Source organism: Globicephala melas, chromosome 8, assembly GCF_963455315.2.
Source record: "Globicephala melas chromosome 8, mGloMel1.2, whole genome shotgun sequence".
Classification (NCBI taxonomy): Eukaryota; Metazoa; Chordata; class Mammalia; order Artiodactyla; family Delphinidae; genus Globicephala; species Globicephala melas.
The window spans coordinates 25,327,014-25,349,013 of record NC_083321.1 but is presented as its reverse complement, the minus strand read 5'-3'; the positions used below and the strand labels follow the sequence as shown (position 1 = coordinate 25,349,013).

Genomic DNA, 22,000 nt, shown 5'->3' with positions numbered 1-22,000 from the left:
TGTCCACACAGAAACCTGCATATGGATGTTTATAACAGCCTTACTTATAATTGCCAGAACTTGAAAGCAACCAAGTTGTCCTTCAGTAGGTGAATAAACTGTGGTACATTCAGATAATGGAATATTATTCATTGCTAAAAAGAAATGGGCTATCAAGACATGAAAAGACTATAGTGGAAACTTAGATGAATGTTACTGAGAGAAAAAAGCCAATCTCAAAAGGCGACAAACTATGATTCCAACTATATGACATTCTAGAATTGGCAAAACTACAGAGGTGTAAAAAGATCAGTGCTTGTCAGGGATTGGGTGAGGGGGTGGGTGTGGAGGATGAATTTTTAGGGCAGTGAAACTACTCTGTATGATACTGTAATGGTGGATGCATGTCATTATACATTTGTCCAAACCCATAGAATGTACAGCATGAAGAATGAACCATAATGGGCTTTAGCTGATAATGATGTGTCAATGTAGGTTTATCAATTATAATGAATGTACCACTCTGATGTGGGATATTGATAGTGGGAGAGGCTGCTCATGTGTGGGGATGGGGTATATGTGAACTCTATACTTCCCACTCAATTTTGCTCTGAACTGCTCTAAAAAGTAAAGTATTAATTTAAAAAAATTACTTTTATGACAAAAAGTTTTCTTAGGACCAATTGAAAGTTTTTTTTTTAAATACTTCCTTATATTCTGTTGAAGAGTAGGAAAAAAGAGTGTATTGTTTTCGTTATGTGTTTTATGTAATATTTAACTAGGTGAAGTCTATAAGTAAAATTTCAAGAAATTCAAAAATATATCCTCGGACTTCCCTGGTGGCACAGTGGTTAAGAATCCACCTGCCAATGCAGGGGTTCTGGGTTCAAGCCCTGTTTGGGGAAGATCCCACATGCCGCGGAGCAAGTAAGCCCATGCGCCACAACTACTGAGCCTGTGCTCTAGAGCCCATGAACCACAACTACTGAGCCTGCGAGCCACAACTACTGAAGCCCACGTGCCTAGAGCCCATGCTCCACAACAAGAGAAACCACCGCAATGAGAAGCCCGCACACCGCAACAAAGAGTAGCCCCCGCTCGCCGCATAGAGAAAACCTGCACACAGTAACAAAGACCAATGCAGCCAAAAATAAATAAATTAATTAATTAAAAAAAAAGAATCCGCCTGCCAATGCAGGGGACATGGGTTTGAGCCCTGGTCTGGGAAGATCCCACATGCCGTGGAGCAACTAAGCCCATATGCCACAACTGCTGAGCCTGTGCTCTAGAGCCCACAAGCCACAACTACGGAGCCTGTGTGCCACAACTACTGAAGCCCACGCACCTAGAGCCCGTGTTCCACAGCAAAGAGAAGCCACCACAGTGAAGAGTCTGCGCACCACAACAAAGAGTAGACCTGGCTTGCCGCAACTAGAGAAAGCCCGCACGCAGCAATGAAGACCCAACACAGCCAAAAAACAAAAACAAAATATATGAATCTCTAAAAAAATGTTATAATATATATGTATATATCTCCTAGATTTTGATTGCTGTGACAAGATAATGAAACACAGACACAAACTCTAAAAAACTAGGTGGAGTAGCCACATTTCATCTAAAGATAGAACCTGTCCTAACAGCTTATTAAATATGCTTAAGAAGGACAACTCTGAGGGCTAAAACCAGAGAGATTTGGAAGGTGAGGATGATTAGAAATGTCCTTACAAAGTTAATGCAGGATTGTCAAGTCCATTGCTGACTCAGCGTATTTTTCTCACTCAGGGACCAGAAGAAATGATGTCAGGGTCACTGGTAAATAGATTAGGAGGCAGAGTCTAAAAGACGCTATATAAGTTGGAACTCTAGTTGAAAGTCACAAAAACTTAATTCAAACTGGTCTACAAAACTGGGAAGTCTGCAGTTGGAACTGTCCTCAGGGACTTAATATCTCAAGTTCTAAAATCTGCTTCTTTGTGTTAACACTGTCCTGCTGCCCACAGGCTTCCTCCATTCTCAGGGGAAGGCACCTCCACAGGCTTACATTATACCTGCTTAGTGACTGCAGAGAAGCAATTTCTCCCATCCAAAGCCCACAGGTTACCATCAAGATTCTAACTGGCCATGCTTGGGTCACATGACCTTAGCTGGGCCAATGAGTGGGCAGGCCTGGTTCATGTACCCACCCTGTATCCAGAGGATAGCATACCATGATTGGAAGTTGGAGAGAGACAGTTCCCTAAAAGAAGATGATGCTGTTACTAAATCAGGGGCAAGCGGATATTGGGCAGAAAAACTAGCAGCTCTCTACTTCAGACATCAAGAATCATCCCAAGGCGGGCGGCAAGATCAATCAGAATCTCCTGTCACAAACCAGATGACGTGGGGCAGGGGTTAAACAATGCAGAACCAAGAGGATGGTCAGAAAGAAGGCGATTAGACAGTAGACGTAACCTCATTTACATTTCAAATCAATTAACATTTGTTGAGCACTGTAGTAGTTTTCTTTCGCTGCATAACAAATTACCACAAATCTGACGACTTCAAACAAACACACATTTATTATCCCACAGTTTCTATGAGTCAAGAGTCCAGGCACCACTTAGCAAGTCCTCTTCTCAGGGTCTGACAAGGCTGCACTCAAGGTGTTGGCCAGGCTGTGTTCTCATCTGCAGCCTGTGTCGTGGAAGAATCCACTTTCAGGCTCAGTCAGGTTGTTAGCAGAATTCATCTCCTTGCATCTGTAGAACTGAAGGCCTTTATGGACTGGAGGCTAGAGGCCAACCTTAGCTCCAGAAACCACTTGCAGTTCCTAGAAGCCACCAGCAGTTCCCGGCCACATGGGATTCCTCTATACCGCTGCTTATTTCATCAAGCCAAGAGAGAGATCGCTAGAGTGTGTCCGCTAGCAAAGTAAAGCCTTATGTAATGTAACATAATCACAAGGGAGACATCACATTATCTTTGCTATACTCTGTTGGTTAGAACAAAGTTGCAGTTTCCACCTGCACTTAAGGAAGGAGATTCTACAAAGATTTGAATACCAGAGGTGAGAGATCATTGGGGATCACCTTAGGGTGTGTCCACCATAAGGATCTATCATGTGTCAGTCTCTAGGCCAAACGCTTACTTTACAGCAGGGGTCCCCAACCCCTGGGCGGCGGACCAGAACGCGAACCTGTTAGGAACGGGCTGCTCAGCAGAAGGTGAGCGGCCGGCGAGTGATTGAAGTTTCATCTACTGCTCCCCGTCGCTCCCCATCGCTTGCTTTACTGCCTGAACCATCCCCTGCCCCCACCATCCGAGGAAGAATTGTCTTCCAGGAAGCCACCGGTCCCTGGTGCCAAAAAGGTTGGGGACCACTGCTCTACAGGATCTTTCATTTCTTCTGACCATGTTAAAAGTCTTTCAATTGCAAAGTTTTATGTAAACGTGAGTTAACACCTAATAGTAGTAGTATTACAGCTTTTGAAAACTTTGTAATGTTTCATTATTTACCATTTTCATTTCATTTTATTCTTGTTCATTTTCCAACAATTCCTAGCATTAAGTAGCTTTAAACAGATTAAAGTACTTATATCAGAGATTATAATATTGAGAACAATTTGAGAAATTGGTCCTATTCCTTAGCCGGCTAAGGCACGCCCAAAGGAAAAGTAGTTGAAAAGAGCGGATCAAATCCCTCATTCTTGCATGAACTTGAATGTTTTCTGTACTCTCAAATTTGATTTATAATTTAGCTAAGTGTAGTGTTCTAGGTTAAAAAATCATTTTACTTGGCATAATGTGGATATTGCTCTAACATCTTCTAGCATCTAATCACCATTAAGAATTCTAACAGTGTTCTGATTCCATTTCTTGACATATTTATTTCCCTCGGGAAACCTTTTTTTTTTTTTTTCTTAAACGATGGAAATTTATTTTCTTACAATTCTGGAGGCTAGAAGTCTGAGATTAAAGTTTTGGCAGGGTTGATTTCTTCTGAGGCCTCTCTAGCTGGCTTGTGGATTAGCCATCTTCTCTCTGTTTTTGCACGGTCTTCTCTCTCTGCGTCTGTCTTAATCTCCTCTTCTTGTAAGGATACCAGTCATATTGGATTAGGGCCCATCCTAAAGACTTCATTTTAACTTAATTACCTCTTTAAAGACCCTATTTCCAAATTCAGTCACATTCTGAGATACTAAGGGTTAGGATTTCAAATCCAAAATTTTAGGAGGACACAATTCACTCATAACACTGGTCTCCCTGTTTTTGTTCTTGTCTCCTGAGGTCTAGTTTTCATCCTCTGGTAACTTGCAAATTTTCTTATCCCTGGTGATCTCAAATTCACAATTCTGGGCCTTGGTTTTCATTTATTGTTCATGGCAACAAGTGCCTCCTTTTAATGTGAAGTTCTGTGCCCCGTAATTCTAGAAAACTTTCTTGTATAATTTTTTGCCACTTTCTTCTCCTCAGTTTTCTCTACTTTTTGTATGATTCCTAATGGTTGAATATTGGACTTTCTGGATTGATCCACTATTTCCAATTTCTTCCTCCAGCCATTCTTCTTTCTGCATAAGTTCTTATACTTTAACTTCTAACTCTATTAAATTAAACATTTTTAGATTGTCATGTTTTTAATTTCCAAGAGCACTTTTGTATTCTCTGATTTTTTTTTACACATATAACAACTTCACTGGTGTATAATTTACATGCCATACAATGGAGCCATCTTCACCGAGCAGTTCCATGAGTTTTAACAAATGTAGACACCCAAGTAGCAATCATCCCAACTGAAGAAATTTCCCATCTGCCCCTTTCCTATCAATTCCCTGACTCTCCAGCCTCAGGCTACCACCAACCTATTTTCTGTCACTATAGATTAATTTTGCCTATACTAGAATTTTATATACTAAATCAAATAATATGACATGTATTCTTTAGTGTCTGGTTTCTTTTACTCAGCAGAATATTGTTGCATATACCAGTAGTTTATTCCTATTTATTGCTGAATAGTATTTCATTGTATTGGTATATCACAATTTGTTTATTCACCTGTTGATAGTATTTGTGAATAAAGCTACTATGAACATTCTTCTACAAGTCTTTGTGTGGACATATAATTTCAGTTCTTTTGGGTAAGTACCTCAGAGTAGTACTGCTGGTAATAGATGGGCGTATGTTTAACTTTATAAGAAGCTACCAAATTATTTTTCAAAGTGGTTGAACCATTTCACATTCCCAACAGGAACGTATGAAGTTTCCAGTGGCTCCCACATCCTTGCCAACACTGGCTGTTACAGTCTTTTAATTTTATCCACTCTGGTGGAATGTAGTGGTATCTCATTGTGGTTTTAATTTGCATTTCCCTGATGACTGATGATATTGAGTATCTTTTTTTTTTTTTTTTTCCGGTACGCGGGCCTCTTACTGTTGTGGCCTCTCCCGTTGCGGAGCACAGGCTCCGGATGCGCAGGCTCAGTGGCCATGGCTCACGGGCCCAGCCGCTCCACGGCATGTGGGATCTTCCCGGACCGGGGCACGAACCCGTGTTCCCTGCATCGGCAGGCGGACTCTCAACCACTGCACCACCAGGGAAGCCCTTGAGTATCTTTTTAAAAAATTTTTTATTTTTGTATCTTTTTATATGCTTATTATCTATTTGCATATCTTCTTTTTATCAAGTGCTCATTCAAATCTGTGGACATTTTTTTTTTTTTTTTTTGTGGTACGCGGGCCTCTCACTGTTGTGGCCTCTCCCGTTGCCGAGCACAGGCTCCAGATGTGCAGGCTCGGCAGCCATGGCTCACGGGCCCAGCCGCTCCACGGCATGTGGGATCCTCCCGGACCGGGGCACGAACCCGTGTCCCCTGCATCGGCAGGCGGACTCTCAACCACTGCGCAACCAGGGAAGCCCTGTGGACATTTTTTAATTGGTTAGTTTCTCTTCTTACTTTTGAGCTACAAGTGTTCTTTGTATAGTCTTGATACAAGCCCTTTGTCAGATATGTGTCTGGCAAATATTTTCTCCTAGTCATAGCTTGCCTTTTCATTTTCTTAGCAGTGTCTTTCAAAATGCAGAAGTTTTAAATTTTGATGGAGTCCAATGTATCTGCTTTTCTTTTATGTTCATTGTTTTGTGTGCCCTGTCAAGAAATCATTGCCCCAAGATTGTAAAGATTTCCCTCTGTTTTCTTCTAGACATTTGACAGTTTCAGCTTTAACATGTAAGTCTAATTTTTGTGTATATATGAAGTTAGGATTGAGATTCATTTTCCTCCATTCAACTATGCAATTGTTTTAGCAAGATTTGTTTAAAAGCCTATCCTTTCCCCACCTAATTATCTGAATTATCTTGGAATCTTTGTTGAAAATCAATTGATGATATACCTGGGGCCCTCTTTTATGTTTCATTCATCTCTGTCTATCGTTATGCCAATGCTGTACTGTTTTGCTCACTGAAGCTTTGTAGTAAGTCTTGAAAAGAAGTAGTGTAAGTCCTACAACTTTATTCTTTCCCAAAATTATTTTGGCTATTCAAAGCACTTTGCATTTCTATGTATATTTTAGAATTAGCTTGTCAACTTCTAAATCAGAATACTTTGGGGAATTTAGAATTGCATTAAATTTATAGAAAAATTTGAAGAGAATCACCCTCAACAATTATGAGTCCTCCAATCCATAATATATTTTTCAAGATATTGAAAATATTTCTCAGCAATGTTCATAGATTTATGTATACAAGGATTGCATATATTTTGTTAAATTCATCCTTAAGCAGTTTGTGTCTTTTTATGCTATTCAAAATGCTATTTTTAAAATTTAATTTTCTAACTCTTAGGTATACCCAACAGAATTAAAAACACATATTCATGTAAAAACTTGTATACAAATATTCATAGTAGCATTATTCATAATAGCCAAAAAGTGGAAAACCCAAATGTCTACCAACCTATGAATGAATACACAAAATGTGGTATATCCATATAATGGAATATTATTCAGCTGTAAAAAGGAATGAAGTACTGATAGATGCTACAACATGGATGAAACTTGGAAACATTATGCTAAGTGAAAGAAGTCAGACACAAAAGTCCACACATACTGTATGATTCCATTTATATGAAAAGTCCAGAATAGGCAAGTCCATAAAGAAAGTAGATTAATGGTTGTCAAAGGCTAGGGGGAGGAGGGAATGAGAAGTGTTTGCTATTAGAAATGAGGTTTCTTTCTGAGGTGTTATAAATGTTCTAGAATTAGATAGTGGTGATGGTTGTACAACCTTATGAATATACTAAAAGCCACTTGATTGAATACTTTGAAATTAAGAGTTTGTGAATATTTTTAGAAATATTTTTCTCAATTTTTAGAAATTGTATTTTCCAATTGTTTATTGTTACTATGTAGAAATACAATTGTTTTTTTACTTATTGACCTTGTATCCTGTGATCTTGCTAAATTCAATTATTAGTTCTACTTTTTAAAATAGATTCCTTAGGATTTCCTATGACATAAACAGGACATTCACAAATAAACATGACATTCACAAATAAACATAGTTTTATTTTTTTCTTTCTGTTTTCCTCACCTTATTGCTCTGGCCGAACCTCCAGTATGATGTTGAGAAGAATGGTGTGCCTGAGAGTTTGAAAGCAAATGTAGTAAATGTTAGCATTTATGAAATGTTAATGAATGATACAGGATATGCTTTGTATTATTCTTTATTCTACTCCATGTCCAAATAAAAAGTTAAAAAATAATTGAAAACTATGTGCCAAGCACTGTTCCAAGCACATACTGTTATTTAATTCTCTTAATACCTCTATGAGGCAGGTATTATTACTAAGTAATAATTTTACAGGCAGGTATTATACAGAAAAGGAGACTGAGGCACAGAGAAGGTAAGTAGTCTACCCAACTTCACACAGTAAGCAGCAGAAGCAGTATTTGAGTGAATGTAGCCTGGCTCCAGAGTCTATGCTCTTAAGCATTATGCTATTCTGTCTCTCCAAAGAGTATATCTTTAGTTTTTATTTGGGGGGTAGGGGTGGGCATATAAGCTTTTGTTAGGAAGGACTACAGTTTTGTTTTGTTTTGTTTTGTTTTTTTAAAGACCCCAGCCCACTTGTTTCACCCTTGTATCATAACTTCTTTGGAAATGTCCAAGTTCTGACCTCTTGAACATGTTTTCAAGATGTGGCTTCTAGCACTTTTAGCAACATTCTTTCCTTCACTCTGCCTTGTCCCCTTAGCCAATCCATAGCTGATAGGAGAAGATTCAATAACTAAGACTTGAGACAGCTCATACCTACAAATTTAAATCACAACACTAAAATTAAGTAGTTATATCAAACAATAATATAAGACATGTTCCCTCAAAAGCAGAACAATTTGGGCGCAGGTAGTTTAATTGGGAGGGAGCAAGAATGACAGTGAAGGGAGAAAGGCAGGACAGGAGAACAAACCAAAGGGCATATTATCAAAGTTGCTGTTGTCGGCAGCAGGGGCTCACTTCTATAAGGACCACTCTCTGAGAAGGATGAAAAATGCCTCCCATAACAGCCCACCTGGAAGCTGGGAGGCTGGACATCCATTCTCCATTGATTGAGGATTTCTCCTGATGGGGAAATACAAACTCCCCTGCATTCTGGGGAGCTCCAGTGATGCCCAAGAAAGCAGAATGCAGAAAGATGCATGGCAGGGTCTTGGGGTAGGCTGCTATGCACACAAGGTAAGTCAGCACTGTCTCAGAGGTGAGCCAAGGGATGTGATGTGGGCACCAGAGGAGTCTGCTACAACATGTCATGACCAATGCTCCCTCTGAGTTTTTAATGTTGTGAGCAAGCAGCCACGTTACATGAGTAGCAAAAAAGATGAGTATGCATAAAAATAATAAAACTAGGATAATGACTAGTCTGGGCTTACTTTGTTACTTTCAAAGATGTTCTCTATGAGAGTGTGTGTGTGTGTGTGTGTGTGTGTGTGTAACTCTATAAAGAGAATGAATTTCAATTTCTCCCTTGAACAGAGAAACAACTCATGGAAGCAGAAGAAACTTGAAGACATGTTGAGCAAGAGACTATAAGTTTCCCTAGACTTTGCAGAAAATTGTTAGAGGGTTTTGGACTTCCACATGATGTTTGAGCCTACTGTATCTGGATCTTAAGTAACGGAGAAATCCCATTTGACAAAATTGAATCTGATACCAGGTAATGATGCGCTTAGTAGTTAATATACATATACTAACTTTAACATGCACGACAATTAGGTGAAGTCTAGATCTCTCCCAACAAGCTTCCTTTACCACCACCATATCTGGGGCTTTGTGATAAAGGGAACAGAGAAGCAACAAGAGAAGGGAGAGGATATAAACCAGCTATGCAGGGGGATTTCTGCTCAGAGTGAGCTTTAGTGCCCTACTCTTAGGCCATAGATGAGAAACTGGAGGCTTGAGAACACATGCTCTACCACCCTTGGTTTGGGGTTCAATCCTCCAGCAGCAAAACCTCTGGAAGATATTTGCCTCAAGTTGTGTTTGCAAACAACCAGAACAGGAGTATAAGTAGTGGAATATTGTTTTCTTTTCTTTTTTTTGTTGTTGTTGTTGGTGGTGGTGGTGTGTATGTGTGTAAACCTATGAAGGAACTGTACTTCTCATGTTGATACACTGATGTTCCATCCAGGCTGAAGATGTGGAATGGGGTGGGACTTTAGGAAGGGCAAGGGAATGTTTTCCATAGCTTTGATCATTTACTCCCTGTTTAAGAGGTTCACATGGCTCCTTATTGTGAGGAATTATACTAAAGTAATTAAATGTTTGGGTATTGGGCCAAATATGGCACTATTTGAACATCAAAATAAATAAATATGGTAACAGATTATAATCCTGTGTTCAAGGACTCCCAAGACCACCCTGTATTCAATGATTTGCTATAAGAACTCACAAGGCAGTCAAGTTGTTATACTGATGGTTACAGTTTGTTGCAATGAAAGGATACAGATTAAAATCAATAATGGAAGAAGGCATAGAGTCTAAGGGAGACCAGGTGCAGCTTGAAGTTGTGTTCTCCCAGTGGAGTGCTGTGGACATTCATCACATGATGTGTTGCCAACCAGGGAAGCTCACCTGAGCCTTGGTGTCCAGGGTTTTTGTTTTTTTTGGGGGGAGGTTGATCACATAGGCATAGCTGACTCCCTGGTGGCTGACCTTAATTCTCTAACCCCTCTAGTGGTCAAGCTGATACTGTGTGGTCCAAAGCCCCTACCATAAATCACATTGTTAGCATAGCTATCTAGTGTGGTCCAAGGCCTTAGGTAAACAAAACCACTCTTAACAGACAGGATATTCCAAGCGCTTAGAAGTTATGGCCCTGGAGCCTGGCAAGGGCCAAACCTTTCTTTGGAATACACAGGGTTTGGACAACCTGAACCTGCTAAGTTATTTCTATACTGCACAACTCCATTGAATAAAAAAATTCATGAATCTATACTGAAATAAATAGGTAGATAAATAGGAGATAAAGAAAAGTTCCTTCTTGTAGAAGAATGATAACTAATTATTATAGAAGAAAGGATGGAGTTACAAAAATTACAGTTTGGTAACCATAATAATAATTGATTTCATCAAGAATCATCAGTGGATATGCTGTAGTGAGCTGATTTGTGGTTCCCCAAAAGCCGTGTCCATCTTCTAATCCACAGAACATGTGAATGAGACCTTATTTGGAAAAAGGGTCTTTGCAGATGTCATTAAGTTAAGGATCTTGAGATGAGATCAGCCTGGATTACCCGGGGGGGACTCTAAATCCAGTGACAAGTGTTCTTATAAAGGACAGATGAAAAAGACATCCAGAGGAGAAGGCAATGTGAAGACAGAGGCAGAAACTGGAGTGAGGTAGCCGATTCAAGGAATGCCACCAAAAGCTGGAAGAGGCAAGGAAGAATTCTCCCCTAGAGCCTCCAGAGGGAGCACACAGGCAGACATCTTGATTTAGGGCTTCTGTCCTCCAGAATTTTGAGACAATAAATTTCTATGGTTTTAAGCCACCTAGTTTGTGATAATTTGTTGCTGCAGCCACAGGAAACTAATACAGATACTAAAACCAGTGGTGAAGGAATGATGCTTCAGGAGTTTACAGTCTTAAAGTACCCACAAAACATTCATTAATTATAAAAGAAAACATAGCAACTCTTTAGTGGAGATACCTGGCAGTAGCACTTTAACCAAGCCTATTGGGTTCTGGAGTCAAACATAGCTGGTTTGAAGCTCCACTTGCACTCTTATCAATTTATATTAGTTTATATGATTTGGGCAGTTGATGTCATTAAGTCTCAATTTCCTATAAAATGGAAATAATAGTGACCCACATTGTAAGGATATTTTGAAGATTAAATGAGATAAACCATGCAAAGCCCATAGCACAGGACCTAGCACATATGTATTCGATACATATTGGTTATTCTTGCCCACTCACCTGCCCCAGCAAAAGCAGCTGGACTTTATTGCAGGGAAGCTACAGAGGAGCAGGGCAAGTGAAGGTCTCTGCAGGAACTCCCATCACTGAGCAGGATTGCCAGGTCTTAGATTTGTCTGGAAGGCAGGAGAGGATCAGAGTTGTGTCTACGTTGGTCCATCCTGCAGGCTGGAGGCCCAGGCCCTCACTACTTGGAGCCAGGGTAGGAAACGGCCTTTCCTGTTTTCCCCAGGGTCTACAGCAGAGTGTGTACGCTGTGCTCAGAGTTGATGCAGACCTTCTTGTTGGGCAGGTCAATGTCAAACTGAACAAGCTAATAAACAAGGCTGCCTCAGTGGAGATAGAGTTCCATTACTCCCTCCCCCAAGTGATTGCCTCTATCACCTTAAAACAAGCTGAATCCTGGGCTTCAGTTTCATCAGCAACAGAATGAGGGTGATGAACTACTCCAAGTTTCCTACCAGTTGAAATACTCAGTGATTTTTTAATGGGATGGAAGGAAGGTTGGGAAATGTGGGGAGAGTGTTCATGGACATTTTCTAAGGCATCACTAACTTCTAGTCAATAAACTCAGAAGGAAGTGAAGATGGGAGTGGGGGAGGAGGAAGGGCTCTTTTAAGTGGAGGGTCTCAATTCATCTTGCAACCAAATTGTCTTTGTTTGTTTGTTTCTAGAAAGGAGTATGTAAATGATTAAATGGAATTTCTGAATGGGTATTTTAAAAATACTATTTGTATTTATTCATTCAATAAATATGTATTTAGAGCCTAATATAATGTCAGGAGTAGTGGTAAGTACTGAGGATACAAGGATGAATTAAACACAACTCCTGCCTTTAAGGAACTCATGATCTGTGAGGGAAAGGGGCAAATACACAACGAATTGCAATGCAACAAGATGGTGTTAAATATAATAAATATAATAAGCACCATAGAGCAATGAAAAGGAAGCAATTGGTTTTGCCTTGGAAAGTTGGGGAAATGTCATGGAAGACATAACAGTTGACCTGGATAAGTTCCGTAGGCAAAGACTGGAATGAACATTTTTACTTAAAACAAGAACAACAAGGCTCATTGTAGACTTTTGAGGCAGTCTAGATCAGACTTAAACAGCGTGGTTGGGGATTATTTGAAAGAGAACATGAAAAGTTTGCAGTGTTGGGAGTATATTTTCAGTAGGGTAGAAGACATTCTTCAGATAATGCCATCAATTTTACCAAAAAGATTTTATGATGTTATTTTGTAGACATGTTGTAACATTGGAAATATACTTGCATTGACTTAGGATAAACTAGGGAAATTTCACTTAATGGGCAAAGGAACATCATATATGGTGACAGAGTAATATTATTTTTCAAATACTACTTCGCTGTATAGTAGAAACTAACTCAACATTGTAAAACTATACTCCAATAAAAAATAAAAATAAAATAAAATTTACTGTTAAATAAATAAAATACTAAAATTTCCGTTTAATATCTTTTCTCTGATTTATGTGACATAAACAAACTACATAATGGTGTGAGGGACTATAAAGGTTTTATTGCCACTTGTTTGGTATTGCCTGCATAACTCATTCTGAGTACCAGTTGTGGGTATCAAACTAAGTGCCATAAAACATATCATGCCACTCCACTTCCTACACCTTCCATACAGCCAAAACTTTAGTGCTCACAAAAATACTTATAAATGAATAGTTAGTAGTGAAAAAAATTTTTTTTGTTTTATTTAGATTACAGATCTCCAGTCTGCAATAAGAAAAGTAAATGTTGTAAGGAAGATTTATGTTACTTCTCTGCAGGATCTCATATTATCTGGCAAATTCCTTCCCCAAAGAAAACCACTTTTCAAAGATATCCTCAGTAAATGCATACTTGGATTAACATAAAATTGGCAAAGTCACTTGTGTCCACACATTTGAATTCATTTGTAAATAACGACTACTCACTTCCTTGCTTCCCCACCCCGGACCAGACTCCAAGCATCACAGGTGCCGAAAGACTTACAAAAAGGAATGAATAGGAACAAAAGGATGTAGGCGCCAGGAGGAAAACAGAATCTCCCAGAACAAAATTAATCTCAGAAGGAATAGCAGATCCAATACCACGTATTACCGAAGTTTAAACTGCTTTTTAAATGGTGAGATAATGTATCAAATTTATTACTTCTACTATGCCTGTCTGATTTGCTTAACCTTTATGTCAGGCTTATCTTGAGGAATAGATTTCTCTGCTAAGCACATAAATAGGTGTTAAACCTGTATTGATTTTTTAAGGGTGGTGGTCAATAAACTTTACGGTTTCTTTAAACTTTTACTTTATGCCTTAAGGACCAAATGATGATTTCTATGATCCCGAAGTTTCACTACTCGTGAGTTACTAAAGAAACACAGCTCTGACATACACTAGAAGAACCGCAAATAATCTTTAATTTACACCCCACCAAACAGCTTGGAGGTCTGACCGGAAATGTCTGGGTAGAGTCCTGCTGAAGTTCCAAGTCTCAAACAGAAAGTCCAACACAACGTGTGCACAGTGAGTTTAAATTTATGGTAATTAAAGTCATCCAGATGGTAGCTGCATTAATCAATGAAGAGGCAGTATTTATCTTGGGACAGACGATTCTGAAACCCAGAATGAGAAAAATCGCCAAGGAGGGGGTGGGGACAGTTAATAAGAGCCCCTGGGAAAAGTCCTTCAACTAGGATTGGAAAATAATACGTTTGAATTGGAATCTTTTTGAATGTAAATCTCCCCTAACAGCAGGAAAAGGGTCCTCTAGCCCACCAAGCTTTGGGCAGGAAGGGAGTAAACGGAACTGTAAAACAGCCCGCTCAGCTGTTTCTGGTTTGGGACGAGGAGCAGAGAAAGGAATCGCGATGTGGGAACTGAGTATTTGTGTCGCTCAAAATAACTCGAAGGGTCAAATAACGAACTCCAGGCAAAGCGCTGACAAGCCTCCCCCTCTGCAGCACCCTGCGCTGGGTTTCCGTTCAACTTCCCCTCCCTCGCGAGGACTAACGGCAGGCGCGGCCCCTTCCCACGCGGGGCGCGGCGAGCGCGGACAGCTCCCCTTGGAGCAGACGAGGGCGGGAAGTCCGCGGCCCGTTGGGCTAGGGCTGGCGGGCGCCCCTCCGCGTTCCCGGAGCCGGCTGGGCCAGACAGGCCTCAAGCCTTCTCCGCCCCGGCTGGCCTTCCAGAGGCGGCGGTGGCGGCGGAGGCCTCACGGGCCGCCCGCCTGGCCCGCGAGCCGCGGGCGCGGGGCGCCGAGGGGAGGCGGGGCGAGGCCGCGGGGCGGAGGGGGGCGGGAGGTGCATCCTGGGAAATCCACCAACATGGGGCGCAGCGACCGCCGCCGCTGCCGTCAGTCCCGGCCGCGGATGCCGCCGCTTTTCTGACGCCCAGCTGGGGCCTCGCCGCCCACCGCGGCTCGGGTTCCCCCGACACAAACCGGCCAGCGCGCCCTTCGCCCGTCCGCCCGCCGGGGCCATGTGAGGGGGCCAGCTCCCTCCGCCGCCGCCGCCGCCGCCTCCTCCTCCTCCTCTTCCTCCCCCCGCCCCCTCCCTCCCCTCCCGCCCCCCTCTCGCTGCGCCCTAGAGGAGCCCCCGCTGCTGCCCGCCCTCCCTACGCAACCCCCACGATGGACAGGAACTACGCGACCTCCGGCTTCGCCGACCCGCCGCCGCCGCCCGCACCCCCCGCCGCCCCCGCCAACGCCACCGCACAACCCCCCGCCCCCGCCTGGGCCTACGAACCCCGAGCCGCGGCGGTCGCCGCCGCCTCCAGCAGCAGCTGCAGCAGCGGCAGCAGCCCCAGCCTCAAGGCCAGGTAGGGAGGGTGGGCGGCGGGGTCGTGGTGAGCCAGGAAAGGCCAGGGATGCGTTTGGGGCCTTCGCCCCTGTGCAGCCCCGCCCAGGGGTCCGGGCCGGCTGGGAGCCCTCCGCTCGTCTCTTCGCCCTAGCCCTGGCCGGGAGAGACGGCTGAGGACTTCTGTGGGGTGGTCTTGGGGTGGGTGCGGGCGCCCAGTGCGGGACTCGCAGCCAGGGCTGGTCGGGGACCGTGGGTAAAAGGGAGGGTTGGGCGGGAGTCGTGGGTCCCCGTCACCTCCGGGGTCCGGGCTCTCACATGGTGAAGTTTGGGTTCGTGGCTGAACTCGGCGATCAGGGAGACTCGGGACTGGTTCCGGGGGTACGAGGGGGGCGCTGAGGGGTTCGGGGCAGTGACATTCCATTGTATTGGAACCGACAATGTGGTCTTGGGGGCCCCGGCGGTGAGTGTGAGGGTGGGGGAGGCGGGAGAGGAAGAGGCGCGGAGCTGCGTCCCTGACATTGGGGGACCCGGGAGGGCTGTGCTGCGGGAGAACCCCGGGGGCGTGGGCCCTAGGAGGGGGCCCGTTGGGGCGCGAACGCTGCGCCGTGGCTGGGTGACATATGTTTGCAGTGGTGGCCAAGATGAAGCTATTTCTCGTATACAGGTTCAAAGTTACTCTTGGGTGTCCTCCTCTTTTAACAACAGCAGGAAGTATGGAATCTCTCTTTGCCTTGGGGTGACTAAAGTTGGGAAGAAATTGGAGGTGAGGGGCGGTCGGTGAAGGCCATAAAGGTTGAAGAACAGAAGCATGCTTCTCCATCTCGGTTTCTGAAGCCCCGGTTCATTATGTAGCGTGGGGTTCAAGAGTATATCTTTGCTCCAGCATGACCAAGGGAATCTAAAATGTTGACTCTTACTAGATATTTAAGCTCGCGGGAAATGTGTAGTAGTGCCACACTGTGAAACGTGAAACGGTCCATTTGAATGATAACTGGAAGGCGTGGTTTGGTTTGGACCATTCGGGAGCGGGGTGTTTTAAAGACACCTCTGCCGAACAATGAAGAATCTGGTAGGTGCAGCTTCTGATTACAAGGACCAGGGAATCTTGGGTTGCTAATGACTTCATCCTCAGCTACCAACAGGAAGCTTCGTGGTTTTATGATCTCATCAGATTTCTTTATTATTGTCACGACAGAAGTGAACTTTTTTTTTTTTTACTTTATATATTACAGTATTCTAGGTTATCTTCTTTGTTTTTATAAAAGTTCCACGTTCATGATTTGGAAAATATGTGCGAAGAGTAGCTGGTCTTTGTCTTAGATAGTACCTTGGGGTGATTGTGAGAGAATGAGAAAAAATTTGTTCAAGAAAAGGGAAGTACGCTTTCTTAGAAAATTTTAGGTCCTTTGTTTAAAAGAGATGGGGTTAAAAAAATAATGTGATGTGCCAATTTGGAGCTAAATAGTTAAATGCTGAGACTTTTCAGAAATAGTCATAACTTTGTATTATATACAGTTAAGACATTTTAAGGAGTTTTATGAAAAATGTATGGCACTTTTCCTTTTTTTTGTTTTTTTGGGGGTTTTTTTGGTGGTAATTTGACTATCATTTTTTAAGTAGCTTTTGCATCAAATACCATAATTTACAAATTAAAATTACTTTCTCTTCAGGGAACAGCAGTGATAGGTAATTGTGCAGCATATTTTATGTTTTAAATGACAACTGTTTTATTAGGTACATGAAACAAATGCTATCTAGTTATTTCTGTTATTTCTTTTAGCAGAATACTTCTGAGTCAAGAAACTAAAATCTACTTGTCATATTTTCCAAATGTTATTTATCAAAGTAACAAAGAATGACTTCCCAAACACATTTGAAAACAGTAAGTAGATTTATTTGGAACACATAATCTAAAAGGGATTTATTTTCTGTTTATTGGAAATTACTGATTCTTAAATGCTAAGCCCCTCCCCTCTTAAAATATATTTTGGGGGTGGAGTTAGCTAAATTATAGCATAGAAAATGCAGGCTTTCCCCCTCCCCCATCAACTTGCTTTGTTAACATCTTGTGTTAGGATCAGGCCATCTGTACAGGGCTACACACACTTCTTAATTGTACTTCATTTTATTCCTCAAACTGTGATGTCCTCGCTCATTTCAGTTCTATAAAAAATACTGAATCTGAAATATGCCCTTTAAGTATTCTGTGCTTTCAGGAGCCTACTCATATTTTTGTAACATTTTAAAAAACTGTTTCATAATTTGTGTATCAGTTGAATATTTTTGTTCCCCCTTTTGGCAGTTTTTCTTGAAGGTGGAAATGAATACTAGTTGTGATGACGCAGTATGGATACTTATCCATAAGGAGTTAGCCTCTCACCTTGTTTCCAGTAACCTATTCAGAAGCTAACAGATGGTAATGACATTCAGTTGTTACTGACATGGAATCTTACATCCTACCTTATGTCTTTACTTGGTCCTGAAATGAAACATTTTCATCAGTTGATAGGAAACAGCATAGTAAACAATTTTTTGGTATAACAGCTCCATAAGGTATTAGGTATTTCCATTGTCTTAACAATTGAAAAATAAAGTGCTAATGGGAAAACTCAAGCATTTTATTGATACCTTAAATAGAGTGTATAGAGAGATTTCTGAATGTTTCTATAATAGTGCTTGGTATGTATATGCAAGTTCAGAGATGGGACCTGGTCATATATTGATAAATCTCCATTTATTCGGGATCTTCTCAGTTTCAGGGACCAAATGAGCATATCTTTGCCTATCACCATGTGGTTGGAAATACTCTTTATGGGGCTAGTTTAAATACTATAAATACCTCTCCATGCTTTTGGAAATAAGATGATCATCAGAAAGCTACGGACCTGCACCTTTTCTCTCCCTGACATTTATATCTTGTACAGAACAGGAAGAGACAGACTGTTTCATCATGGTGATGATACATGTTGTGTTTAGTCACACCAGAAAGTGACTAAATGGAAATATTTTGTTTTAAAATAGAATTATATTTGTTTTTTGCCTTTTTGACTTGAAACAGCTTTTTTTTTTTTGCCACCAGTTTTTAGAATTTCCTGATACATAAGTTCTTTCTGATTATAGTATGAATGTGCAGTGAGTGTGAGAGGTACCCTTCCGTAAAAGAAAACAATGATTAGCTTCTCTAAAAATGGTCAGCTACTATATTGAGGACTTTTTGAGTAAGTTTTAAATCTAACGTTTCCCTCAAGGCTTTTGTAATGAGACCTGTAAGATCACAATTTATAAGGAGTAGAGACAATCCCAAATTAGTGAAAGATTATAAACTTCTGTTGTTCAGAAAGTATTTTCCCATAAAAACAGTGTTGTAATAGTAGCTATCATTTACTGACAACTAATTTGTGCTAGCTACTGTTTTAAGTGACAAACACCCACACTAATTTATCTAATCCTCACAGTAGTCTTTTGAGGTAGGTATTATTTTTACCTTCTCTTTTAAGAATTGGAAACTGAGGCATTGTGACATTAATAAACTTAGACCCACATAGCAAGTAAGTAGTGGAGCTGGGATTTAAACCTGGGCATTGTGGATCTAAAGCCTGCATGTTTCATTACTGTACTGCACTACATCATGGTAAGATAGTCTAATGCTGTAATCTACCTATGTAATGGATTAATGACCTTTTGTAACTGGCCTGGAAACCTAGCCGTCATTAATATCCTTATTTCAGTGTTCTTTATCTCCACTGTCCGTTTGTTTTCCTAATTGAAACATGCTTCCTTTCACTTCCATAGCACTGTCTATTGTGGTTTTCCTCCTTTCTGGCCCACTGCTTTTTCCTCTTCTTCACTAGTTCTTACTCTTCTATCTCCACATGTTGTTTCCTTGGGGCTTGGGATTGATAGGCTTTCTTGTCCATTCTGTGCTTTCTCCTGAGGATATCACATCCATGCCCGTTACTTTAAATACCATCTCTGGAGATGCCCATATATGTGTCTAAAGCCCAGACCTCTTCTGCGCACCTAATCGCGTATCCATCTACCTCTTTGAGCTTTTACTTGGGTGTATAGCGAGAATCATTAGTGATGAACTCATACTTTCCCCATCCACCCCACCTCTGCTTGTCTAGTGAATCCTTTCTAGTAAGTCGCACCTCTGTCCACCTAGCTTCTCAGGCCACAACCTGAGAGTTGTGTGTGCTCAGTCACCAAGCCTTGCTATTTTTTTTTAATCTCTTAAATATATCTTGAAATTGTCTACTGTCTTTCTACTGCTCCACCCTGATCCAAGCCATTATTTTTCACTTGGATAACTAAGTAATCTTAAACCTTTTCTTTCCTTCCTTCAATTCATTGTTTTATTTATTTATTTATTTATTTTATTGAAGTCGAGTTGATTTACAAAGTTGTGGCAATCTCTGCTGTACAGCAAGGTGACTCAGTTCTACACACATATATATATATTCTTTTTTAAAGTATGAATTGGATATAGTTCCCCGTGCTTTACAGTAGGACCTTATTGTTATCCATTCTAAATGTAATATTTTTTTTTTCTAAATGTAATATTTTTCATCTACCAACCCCAAATTCCCAGTCCCTCTCTCTTCCTCCCCCCCTTCAATTCACTCTCTTCATAGCATTCAGAGTGAGTTTTAAAAGCACAGATCTACCAGTTTGCTCGTGTTGCTCCTTTGCTTGAAACCTTTCCATTGCTACTCCTACACCTTAAGGTCAAGTTTTTAAAAATCTGGAATGTGCTGTGTATGGCCCTGCATTTACTGGCCAATCTAAAATTCCTTGGATCATCCTAAATTCCTTTCTACCTTAAAACCCTGATACATGCTGTTACCTCCACCTAACTAATTCTCACCCCTTCCCTACCTCCCAGCCTGACTTCTTAAGGTATTTCCTGTTAGAAACCTCCTGCCTTTCACCCTTGGCCCCCTGTTACTTTGAGCAATGGCATATGTTTACTGTGCTTCCACAAAATTCTTAGAAATATAACTACCTTGTGAAGGTACCTTATGTAATAGGTACCTTCCTCTTTAGAATGGAAGTTCTTTGAAGGACACTATCTGTTTTGCCTACTGCTGTATACCTGATACTTAACTCTAGTGTCTGGCACACAATAGGTGCTTAATACATATTTATGACATGAAAGCCAGATCTCTGCTTTAGTGTGAGAATTGAAAGCCCTTCTTTTCCTTGCTGCAGTCTCTAGTACCGTTCCCCATCTTCCCCCGCTACCCTGTAGGAGGGACCAGGATGTAGGGTTTGGGGCATTTGTGATTGTCCTTGGTTGGAAGTATGGTGATGTAGGCTGCTGCTTGCTTGCTGCCTTTCCTTGCCATGCTCTCTGGGACAATTTGAGTACTAAAATGTGTATAGCAAAACACAGTCCAGGATTTTTCTTTCATTCATTAAACAAATACTTGAGTGTCCACTATATGCAAGGCACTGTTGCCTTTATCAAGTATTATATTTCTTCAGTGAAAGCTTGAGAAATCAAATGGCAAACATTCATTCACTCATCAGAATGTACTGAGCATCTCTGAGTTTCTGTTACTAAGCTAAGTTCTACAGGGTACCATAAAGATGAAAGAGACACTGTCCTGCCTCTGAAAGAACTTGTGATCCAATAGATGGAGTGTAACCTTTAAAAATTGTGAAACAGTATATTGTACACCTGTAACATATAGGTGTAATATAATATTGTACATCAACTGTACTTCAATTAAAAAAAAAACAACAAAACTTGTAATCCAGAAGGGTGACAGGATGATATACTTGCTGCCTCTCTACTTGGCTTCTAAATGTTGGAGTGCCCTTCAACAAGTGACACTTGGAGCTCCATCCTTTTTCTTCTCTTTCAACTCACCCTCGGTGAAGTTGCCATATATATTAAAAGATTTTCAAATTTATATCTCTAGATTCATATCTAGGTATCTTCCTGTCATCTCCATTTGGATATTGAATAAGTATTTAAAACATAATATGTCCAAAACATGATTATCACCCTAACCCCCCAACCAGGTCCTCCTTTCATCTTCCCTACCTCGGTAAATAATACTACCGTTTACTTTGTAGCTCATGCCTAAGAGTTTGGAGCCATCTATGACTCATTTCTCTCCTCCCATATCCAGTCCCTCAGTAAATCCTGTTGGTTTGATCTCCATATATATAATTTCCCACATGAACAATTGCAGTTGCCTCCTTGTTTCTTGCTTTCCTTGTTTCTACTTTAGCCTTTCTAGAGTTTATTAAACGTGCATCAGCCAGAGTTAACATTTCAAAATATAAATCAAATAATGTCATTACCCTCCTTAAAACCTCCTAGTGTTACTCAGAGGAAAATGCAAAGTCCTTATCGTGGCCTACAAGGCCTTGGCTAATTCTCCAACCTCATCATTCCGCTCCCACCACCATCCTTTAGCCACATGGGCCTTATTTCTGTTCCTGAAACATGCTAAGATATTTGTGTCTTAGGAATTTTGCACTAGTTGTTCTTTTTATCTGAACTTCCTTTACAGGTCTTTGCTTTGCTGCTTCTTCTGGACATTTAGGTCTTCTCCCACATGTTAGCTCCTCAGCAAGGCCTTCTCTGGCTGCCCTATCTAGAGTAACTTCTCGTCACTGTATTACAGCACAGAGTTTTATTTTCTTCATAGCATTATCACTCTCTGAAGTAATTTTATAGATTTATATGTATAATTTATCACTACCCTTTCCCCATACCACTAACCACTACTAATAGAATGCATATTCCA

General features: G+C 41.2%; 1 protein-coding gene and 1 long non-coding RNA gene across 3 annotated transcripts in view; one reads left to right on the top strand and one right to left on the bottom strand.

Moving 5' to 3' along the window:
* LOC132597672 (uncharacterized) overlaps positions 1 to 15,476 on the bottom strand; it is a 29,853-nt gene extending 14,377 nt beyond the window's left edge. The window contains exons 1-3 of the long non-coding RNA XR_009564884.1: positions 15,183 to 15,476; positions 11,430 to 11,545; positions 7,544 to 7,593 (exon numbers count right to left, since the gene is read on the bottom strand). This is a non-coding gene — a long non-coding RNA (uncharacterized lncRNA). The remainder of the gene's footprint in view (positions 1 to 7,543; positions 7,594 to 11,429; positions 11,546 to 15,182) is intronic.
* The window catches only part of QSER1 (glutamine and serine rich 1), a 75,232-nt gene continuing 68,374 nt past the window's right edge, over positions 15,143 to 22,000 (top strand). Inside the window, exons 1-2 of one of the 2 annotated variants that reach the window (XM_060303376.2) lie at positions 15,183 to 15,255; positions 17,020 to 17,118. The gene's annotated coding sequence lies outside the window, so the exon portion shown is untranslated. Of the gene's footprint in view, positions 15,256 to 17,019; positions 17,119 to 22,000 lie in introns of both variants that reach the window. The other variant, XM_030864791.2, reaches the window with a different exon arrangement.